At 35.6% G+C, this 10,817-nt stretch overlaps 1 protein-coding gene across 10 annotated transcripts in view; it reads right to left on the bottom strand.

Annotated features, from left to right (window-relative positions):
* Nucleotides 1–10,817, bottom strand: part of POLQ (DNA polymerase theta) — a 120,254-nt gene that overhangs the window by 50,805 nt on the left and 58,632 nt on the right. The window lies entirely within an intron of this gene.

The following is a 10,817-nucleotide window of genomic DNA, read 5'->3' as shown; positions in this document are numbered from 1 at the left end:
AGAGCTTACATTATAGTTGGGGAAATCAGAAAGTAAACAAATGTTAAAATGCATTCTGTGTCAACTGGTAACAGATAAGAGCTGTGCAAAAAATTGAAGCGCCATTGTGACTACCTAGAGGGGTGGGATAGGGAGGATGGGAGGGAGATGCAAGAGGGAGGAGATATGGGGATATATGTATACGTATAGCTGATTCACTTTGTTATAAAGCAGAAACTAACACACCATTGTAAAGCAATTATACTCCAATAAAGATGTTAAAAAAAAAAAAAAATGAAGCACCAGAAAGGGATAGGAGGTTGTGCAATTTTTAAATAGCATCATTAGGGAAGGCCTCACTAAGAGTCTTTAAATGGAAACCTGGAGTTTATTGATTGACAGAATTTGAAAGACAGTTCAGAGTAACTACAAAAGATTCAAAATGAAGAGAGAAAGTTCAGAATTGAGAGATCCAGGGAAGGAGAACCCCATATTTTTCATACAAATTCTGCCCAAATATCTGGCTGACCTCAAAACTATGCAAGTGTGGAGAGACTCCAAGCAGCTAGGTGAAAGTCTAAACAACTGAACAGAGATTTGAGCTATTGCCTACGACAGAAAAAGTTTGAGCTTAGCCAAGCTGACTGATAAAATATCAGTGCTCTTCATAGTAAAATAATAGATTCTACACCCTAAAAGGTCAAACATACGTAACTAAAGTACCATGAAGAGAAGAAACACAGGATGAGGCATAAAAATTATGGAAGCTGGGAAACTTCTGTTTCCGACCAAGATAAAATAACAGGGACCAATTTAGCCTCTCACCCAAAACAACTAAAAACTGAGGCTAGGTCATAAAAGACATTGCAGTTTCCATTTTGCTCTCTTTTGGGTCACTCACTCTTGGGGAAGCAAACCATCATGGCGTAAGGGTCTCAAGCAGCTCTATGGAGAAGTTCATGTAGAGAAATGAACACCAACCTGCCAGCATGTGTGTGAGGCATCTTAAAAGCAGATCTAAGACAGCCCTTCAGATGACTTCAGTTCTGGCCAACAACTTAACTACAACCTCCTGAGGAGCTCAAACCAGAACTACAAGGAAAGGTACTCCCAAATTCATGACTTGCAGAAACTTTGAGTTAATATATATTTACTAGTTGCTTTTAAGACACTAAGTTCTTAAGTAATTTCTTCCATAGCAAGAGTTAACTAAAATGCCTAGTAAAACTATCGAACTTCAAAGATATAGAAAATAAATCTCGGGACTTCCTTGGTGGCATAGTGGTTAAGAATCTGCCTGCCAATGCAGGGGACACGGGTTTGAGCCCTGGTCCAGAATGATCCCACATGCCGTGGAGCAACTAAGCCCGTGCACCACAACTACTGGGCCTGTGCTCTAGAGCCCGCGACCCACAACTACTGAGCCCACGTGCCACAACTACGGAAGCCCGTGCGCCCTAGAGCATGTGCTCCGCAACAAGAGAAGTCACTGCAATGAGAAGCCTGTGCACCCCAATGAAGAGTAGCCCCTGCTCACCACAACTAGAGAGAGCCCACACACAGCAACGAAGACCCAACGCAGCCAAAAATAAATAAACAAATAAATGTTAAAAAAAAAAAAAAAGAAAAGAACTCTCAAGGCCTACATATTTGGAAGGGCAAAAGAATCACACTCCCATAAGAATTCTTGAAAACAGCATACAAAGCAAAGAAACAACATTTTCAAAAAACTCAGTAAAAGAAAGTATAGACCAAGGATTTCTATCCAGCCAAGGTGTGCTTCAAATATTAAGGTTATGGAAAAACTGTCTGAAACATACAAGAACTTGAAGAATTCTATATTATATAAGCCTTCCTCAAGGAACCTAAAGCTACTAGAGGATAAGTTTCATCCACTCAAGAGAGGAAGGAATACTTGAGCAATAAGAACGATGGTAATCTGAATAACTAAAAATGTAGATTATATTAGTCTTCCATCCCTACCCCCCACAAGGGTGGAGGCAAAGGTGGAAAATTAATGTACGCAAGTTTTATATTGAGATAAAGTAGAAATAATGCACTTTGAAAAAGGGAGAGGGAAAAAGAAAGTTAAAGTAAGCTCAATGTCAGTGACTGTTGTTTCGGCAATAGGTAGGAATTACAGGATACATTAAAATTTTGACAAACCAGATAATAAAAAGTACAAAAGCACCCATTAAAACAAAAATATACACCTTTCTAAATTTAAAAATAAAATACCAAAGAATACCCTTGGGTGGAGAAACAAACAGCAAATATCACATAATACACATAATTATAAAATAATTTGAGAGAATTGAAACGAAACATGTTATTCATATTGATAAATGTGAATGGGATTAAATCATCTATTAAAAAGATCTTCAATTTGTTTCAGAAAGCAAAACACAACTACAACTCAATGTGGTATAAAAAAGCATATCTAAAACAAAGTACTTCAAAAAGGCTAAAAACAAAGGGATGGGCAAAGGAATTCCCAGGCAAAGGGAAACAAGAACAAAGCAGTGAGGGATATTCCAAGAAGGGTATAATTTAATGCTCAAAACCAAAAGCACAACAAAGATAACTATCAATCAGTCATATTTACTATGAACATTTACACTCTAAATAACAAGCAATCACATTTGTGAAGCAAACACTATAAGAGATACAAGGAGACAAAGAGACAAGTGTACTAACAATTAGTAGACTTTAATAAACCATTCTTATTAAAAGACAGATGAAGTACTGGCAGGGGGGAATAAGTAGGAATGAATAAGACTTAATTAACATAATAAAAAGGTAGACTTTGTGAAAATATCTCAAATATTTTACTTTTATAATAGAGAATACAACTATCTAGTTTGTATTGATCATATATTAGTAAACAAAGAAATTGTCAGTGAATTCCATAAAGTAGAAATGTTATAAACAACATGCTTAGATTGCAATGCAATAAAACTAAAAATTATTAACAACAACAACAAAAAAGAACTTCTACCCAGGCAAAAAAGGGAAAACATGCAAATTCCATAATTCCTAAAAAAATATAACGAAAGCCCTAAATATCAGAATCTATGGTTACATTTAAAATAAGACACCACAGGAAAATTCACAGTACTAAATTCATAGTATTAAAATAAAAACAAACAGTATTTTATCAATAAAAATATGAATGTCAACAAATTAAACTCCTAGTTCAACAAAAAGAACTAGAAAAAGTATGACAAAGTAAAACAAAAGAAAGCAGTAGGAAGTAGTAATAAAATTCAAAAAATAGGATTTAATGAGGTAGATTTTTTTTAATAGACCTAACTAGTAAAAGAAAATACTTGATTTTTTAAAATTTACAAAATAGACCACTAGTTAATCTGATCAAGAAGAAAACAGAAAGTAGAAATTTACAAAATAATAAATCAAAAAAGAGGCATACCCAATGAAATAGAAGAAATATTTAAAATTCCTAACAGACTAATTTACAGATCACTATGAAAATATATTTGAAAATCCAGATGAAATAGATAATTTCGTTGGGAAAGAAAGGTTACCAAAATTGACCCCACTAGACATAGAAAGCTTAAAGAGATTAAGTTCTGAAAAAATAAAATAGAGAAGGTGATCAGAGAATTAACCCCATAAAAAGGCACCATCCAAGACTGTTTCATAGGGTAATCATATCAAACCTTTAACCAGTCCCAAAGTACTGAAAATAAGGAAAAATCTTCCTTTTTGTTTTTCATGAAGAAAGTCTGATATCAAAACTTGAGTAAAGATAGTGCAAAACACACATATGAACATACATACAAAAACTGTAGACTAATATTATTTATGGATAACAATGCAAAAGTATACTATATTAAATATTAGCAGATAGAATCCAACATCATGTAAAAAAAATAATATAACACGACCCAGTGAAATTTATTCTGGAACATAAAACTGATTCAACAGTAGGAAATCTATTAATATAACATGCTAAGAGATGTAAAGGGGGAGAAACCTATGACTATCTCCATAGATACTGAAAAAGCCTTTAACAAAATTTAATAAAAAATTTTCCTGATAAAAAATATACGAGAAAATTGCAATTAATGGACATTTTCTTAAAATGATTACACACACACACACACACACACACACACACACACACACACACACACACACACACACACACCATAGTCCTGAAGTCAGTATCTTACTAGGGTAGCAGAGGCATTTCCACTAGGATCACAAACAAAGCAAAAATGTCCACTATCTCTATTACTACTGTCTACTACCACTACCTATTAGAGCTATTAGCTAATTCAATTAGACCAAAGAAATCAGTTAGATGCACAAGAATTGTTAGGGAAAAAGTAAAATAACTATTTACAAATGATATGACAATATACCTGGAAAATCCTTGAGAATCAATGATAAAAGTAATTTAAACAACAAAAGTATTCAGAAAATAGCACGATAAAAAAAAATATAAAACTCAACAGCCTTTACATATTCAAATAATAACCATGTAGAAGACATAGAAGAGAGCCACTAATTAAAAACAGAATAATGATTAAATAGGAATAAATTTAACAAGAAATGTACAAAATTTGTATGTGGAAAACTAAAACTCCTGAAAACCTATATGAGGAAAATATTTTAAAACTCCTGAAAAATCAAAAAGACTAGATCCAATGCAAAGATATTACCTATCCTTGGGTAGGTTCACTCAACATTATAAAGATTTCAGTTCTATTAAATTTCAATCGAATTCTAATACAATATCAAAAAGCACTTTAAGTTTCATATGGGCAAACATGCAAGAATAGCCAAGAAAATACTGAAAAACCATAAGGTAGAATTTACCCTACCAGACATTAAAACACACTATAAAGCCCTTATAATTAAAAGCATGGTACTGGCTCATTAATTGACAGAAAGAATAGCAAATAGAGAATAGAAAGTCCAGAAATAGACTTAATTACATATGGATATTTAATATATGATGATGGCATCTCAAATCACTGGGACAAAGATAAACTTTTTTATAAATGGGAACCACTGAGAAATAAAATTGGATCCAGACTTAACACCATACACAATATTAAATTCTAAATGCATCAGGAATCCAAATGCAAACTTACAAATACTAGAAGAAAACATGTGAATTCCTCTTTCATCTCAATATATGAAAAATCTTCCTAACTATGACAATTTAGAAGCAAAAAAAAAAAAAGATTGCTAAAAAATAAATGAAAAGAAAAATAAAAATTCTGCATGGTGAAAACAATGCAATAAAGTCAAAAGACAATTGATAAGTTTTGAGAAAAATATATGAAATATACATGTGAAACAAATGGCTAAGAACCCTAATCAGTTTTAAAAAGGAAAGATTCTAAGACTCTTTAAAAATGAGAGGGTAAAAACCAAAACCTAGTAGAAGCATAAGGAAAAGATATAACCAGATAATTCACAAAGATATATTTCTTTAAGTAATGCGGAAAATAAGAAAAAATATTCACCATCACGCACATTTAGAGAAATGCACATTAAAACCATACTGAGATACAACTTCTCATCTATCCGACTAGTAAAAATGAAAACCTTTTTGTCAAAGAGAAAAACCAGAGGCTCCAAATGGCATCACTTGTGCTAAAGCCCATGATACCAAGCCTAGATTTAATCCATAACCTAAATACAATTTAAACCTTCATCAGACGTGTAATCTTTTTATTTTTTGAAATATAGTTGATCTACAATAAGAGCTGTATTTTTTTTTTTTTTTTTTTTTTTTGGTTTAAAGACAAGCTTGTAAGGATTGGCTATTCCAAAGTTCTAAGGAATATAGTTAACTCAAATGCTTTTCAAGATCAGGTTATCCAAGATAATCTTTAGGAAGTAAAAGCTAGTTTAAGTTTGTTGCTTTAATTAAAACAGACATGTCTTAATAGTTGTCAGCATTAATTATAATATTTTTACTCTACCTAAGTTAACAAATTTGTCAGCAAGAAAAATAACTTGGTACGATGAAATTTTCATTAGTAACCTAAATATAATTGTTTAGAGCAAGTAAATTAAATAAATAAAAGTAGAATAAAAAGATTTTCTAGGTGAACTTTTGAAATAAGTTTTCCAAATCTTTAGCCTGAAACCCTAAAGTTTTGCTAAGCTTAGGTTAAGTAACGGAAATTTATTGAACATTTAGATCATTCCAAATAAGATAAAATAGGTGAAAGATTAATTACTGAACATAGCTTTATCTACTTTTGGCTTTCTATTGTTGAAAAACTAAAGATAAAATTTGGGATTATTAGTGAGCATGTTTGGTGCTGCCAACTATTGGCACTTGCCATCTACCTCTACAAGGATTAAATCATGAGCTGCTGCAGCTGCTGACCTTCAACACCCCCTGAAAGGAGTTCAGGGTGGAGATCAGGAATGAGGCACTTCGTGCTCTGGGAAAAACTGGCAGAACAGGTCTTCAGATAGATATTTTCAGGAGATGTTATGAGCCCAATTCTTACATTCCTCATATCTAGAAAAGCACTAAAATCATTAACAGTGACACCTGCTCCTCATGACTAGCAGCAACCCTCTGCCAAAATGTGTGTTTGGCTGCTCATACCCCCTTCACTAAAGTCATATAACACTGACCTTCCCCGCTACCTCTTTGGAGCGGCTTCTCAGAGCTACCTGAAATGCTGTCTCCCGGGCTATAGTTCTCATTTTGCCCCAAATAAAACTTAACTCACAACTCTCACATTGTGCTTTTCTTTTTTTCAGTCAACAGTGCCATGCTAAGAAAGTTTCTATGAGAAAGCACATGTTTCTAGAAGTTATAAAGAGTACTTATAATTTTGCCAAGCTTCGGAATGCTAGTGTAAGAGTCCACAACTGTTTAGTTCCTAAATTTTAGCCAGAAATTAAGGTTTTCATAAGATTAAAAATTCTAATATATGTAATTAAAGCTACAAGAAACAACAAAGGAAACATCTCCATATGCAAGGAAAGCAGGATGTGTTTTTGGCTAGAAAAGGCATGAGGGACTTCCCTGGCGGCACACTGGTTAAGAATCTGCCTGCCAATGCAGGGGACACAAGTTCGAGCCCTGGTCCAGGAAGATCCCACATGCCACGGAGCAACTAAGTCCATGTGCCACAACTACTGAGCCTGTGCTCAAGAGCCCACGAGCCACAACTACTGAAGCCCGCAGGCCTAGAGCCCGTGCTCAGCAACATGAGAAGCCGCTGCAATGAGAAGCCTGCATACCGCAACGAAGAGTAGCCCCCTCTCACCGCAACTAGAGAAAGCCCGCGTGCAGCAACGAAGACCCAACGCAGCCAAAAAAAAAGATAATAATTAATTTTAAAAAAAACAAAGAAAAGAAAAGGCATGAGGAATGAAGATGCATTTTGTTAAGGGAAATGAGAGTAATTTTGTCTGAACTAGAGCTTCTGGTTATAAAGGGTAAACTAAAGGCATACAAAAATCTTTTCTCTCTTCACTGAAGAGTGAAAAGATTTTACCTTGTGTAATCAAGCTGGCTAAAACTGAATTATTATAAGCATTTTAAAAATTAAGTTTTAATATCAACAGTGTACTTATATAAAACTAGAACTTAATTTTCCTTCACCTGCTAAATAGACAATCGAGTATTGTTTCATATGGACCTGTGATCCTATTTAGTCAAGTGTCCAAACCATTCGATATCTTTGACAAACTTCCCCAAATCAAATTCTGAATGAAGTCTTTTGACCACAAACTAACTGAAATTTTTCAGAGGCCCCTGGAACATTTCAAAAGATGTTAGGCTTATTTGGTATGTTAAATTACATGGGAAGCATTACCAAACAAGAAGTAACATTAAGCCTTCTTTATGTTGTACTTGATTAGGTGTATAAGTGTTCTAGAAATTGTGTGAAATTCCTAGAAACTTGATATATCCTGGTGTAATCTTAACTTATAATTCTAGTCATTATCTTAAAATGGTGTATGACATCCTCTGGGACCCCAATCAGAAATGGGTAACAAGTAAACAATCCTTTTACTGCTATTCACTTACTTTCTGAAATTACTCATCAAAATTGAGGCTCACACTAAAAACATTGAACCTGAGTAACAGGGAAATGACCTAGTTGACTTTCATGTAAAGGCAACAGGATCTATATAAAGATTGTGGCAAGTGTTGATGAGATTCATTCTACTTCTCCAAAAATGGCCCACTTACTGCCAGACCTGATGTCCTTATAACAGATGACAGTATGCTCCTGAATCAGAGAAACTAAGATGGGTAAACAATGGCTGTAAATTAAACAAACAGTTGGAGCTGTGGGAAAACCAAGATGGCCTCATGGTTCTTCCTGGCTCCCTGACAAATCTCATTTTTCTGTTTTCCCATTCCTTCACCCACCACAGTGTATGTAAGAACAACTATTTGGGTCCCTAAAGGCCTCAGGCTTCCTCCCTGTGGACCCTTGAAAAACTGTATTCAAGCAGAAAAAGAATTAATTACATAGGACTACATGACCTGAGGAGGATACTCTAATGTTTTTGGTTTTCCAGATTTAAGGAGACCTTTTCTTAAGCTATCTATGACTTACAACAATTTAGTAAAGTATACCTTTGTGAACAAAGATGAAACTTTTTCTCCCCACCTGATACCTCCAGAATTCAGGAACTCTCAGTGAATATTCTTACTCTCTTAACAATTTATTTGCTTGCATAAGTTCAATAACAATCTTTTCTCCTTGTAACAGGATACAATTAGAAACACTGGCTATATTACCAAGGCTTTGACTGGAATGTCATATTTGAGAAAGGCGTGCACAGACTCAGATATGACCAGATAGCTTCAAAGAACTGCTTCAAAAAAAATCGACCTGGTACCTTGCTTACAAGGTTTCAGCAAAGCAGTCTTAAAAAAGGACTTATATGGTCAATCATTATTCTTGCTGTACTTATATAAATAATCAGGCCAAGTTTAATGCAAGCAAATTAGTTTTACTATGATTATCTTTGGTTAAAAAAAAAATAGGGGTAATTAGAGAGAAAAATTATCTTTGCACCTTTGTAGATAGAATTAGATTCTAGTCCTGTTAATTGTCTTTGAGGTTTTATTACATACCTGTAAACTGGACTGGATCCTGAATTCTTCTAGTGTCCTTAAATATCTGGCTACAACTCACCAAACTAATATTTCCAATTTTCTCCCACCCTTCTGATTTGACATCACTAAGAACAAAGGCAGCCTTCGAGCCCTGTCAGAAGGGAGCTTACCAAGTGCTCCTGACCACTGACACTGATGCAGAACTATAGAAAGTATTGAGCCTTGGGTACATGTCTCACAGCTAAGGAGGACCACCCGACATCTGGTCCTATACAACACTGGAGACCCCTGAATCAAAATGATGAGTAAGAAAAGTCGCTGATATCGATGTCTACTACCTTCGCCCAAGACAGCAGATTCTAGTCTTCTTGCTTTAGTTAAACATGAAACCCTTTCTCCTTTTCTTTCTTAGTTTCACTCTGGCATTGGCCTGGAAAGATAACACCCTCATCTGTATCTCCCAGGCCATTACTAAGAAGGGATAACCTTCAGTATTCAGGATAACTCTGTTTTAGGATGGGAGATTCTCTTTCCACATGCACTAAAAACCTGACTGACTCCTGGCTTGAACAGGTAAAGGCAGCAGTCCCTGTGAATAAATCTTTTATCAGTATTCCTTAACAGGAATGGTTTGCATCCCGACAGGTCTTGTCTTTGTCTGTGGTGGTTATCATTCTCCTTGGGCCTATGAATGCCCATATGGCTGGCACACAACTGTACTAGGCGTCTTAGGTTATCTAACTGTGCCCCTAACTGTTCTAGAAAAGGCCTAACAGGAGGATTCATGATTCAAGAACTGTTTCCTTTGGCTGATTAGGAGTTAAAACAAAGAAGAATATGATCAGGACCTTTCCTCAACTCTTAGAGAACATTGCAGATTCCACTGCTAGGGCACTAGTTGCCCAACAGAAATACTTAGACTCTCTGGCCATAGTTGCTCTTGATAATAAGATAGCCCTTGATAATCTTTTAGCTGAGCAGGGAAGTGTCTGTGCTATGACCAATACCATCTGTTGTACCTGGATTGACACTTCTGGTGAACTTGAAACTTAATTATGTAAGATCACTGAGTAAGCCACTTGGCTTAAAAAGGTGACTCCTTCAACAGTGTCTTTGACTGGTTTGGGTCTTGGGGACTATGGCTCTGAAGCACACTCCAAATACTGGGAGTTATCCTATTTATAGTTATCATAAACATCAGCGCATTGGATCCTCTCAAAAGTTTTAAATGCATGTTCACAGCCACTGACCAGCAGAGAAATGATCTCCCTAAGAGTGGAACATGAGAAAAGAAACGAGAACAGCCACCTTAGAAATTGTGAACCTGTAACAGGGAAGAACAAAATCTGACTCCATGTTGGATCTGTTTCTTTTACTTTAACCTTTGCTTCCCGTTGCTTTTGTGACTATAATCACTAAAAGGATGCTGTTTATCGCTATAAGCGTACATAATGGCCTCCCTTGGGGAACCCTGCCCCTCTGCCTCAATGTTAAACCAAAGTGCCTTCGTTCAGCTCACAGGGAAACATCCTGCCCCTGCCCACCCCTGAATGACTGCAAGAAAGAAGAAATTAACACATCCCCTCCCAGAGGCTGGCCAAACCAGAAGATATTTTGCAAGACTTAGAGCCTTTTTACTTTACTTCCTCACCTCCTCCCCCTCTCTGTTCTATAAAAGAAACTAGCATCAGACCCAGATAAGATGGTACTCTAGGACTCTAGTCTGCCATCTTCTCGGATGCCCAGCTTTTCA

The sequence above is a fragment of the Balaenoptera acutorostrata genome, chromosome 4, assembly GCF_949987535.1.
Source record: "Balaenoptera acutorostrata chromosome 4, mBalAcu1.1, whole genome shotgun sequence".
Lineage (NCBI taxonomy): Eukaryota > Metazoa > Chordata > Mammalia > Artiodactyla > Balaenopteridae > Balaenoptera > Balaenoptera acutorostrata.
Note: the sequence above shows the minus strand (reverse complement) of the source record. Positions and strands in the feature narration are given on the sequence as shown.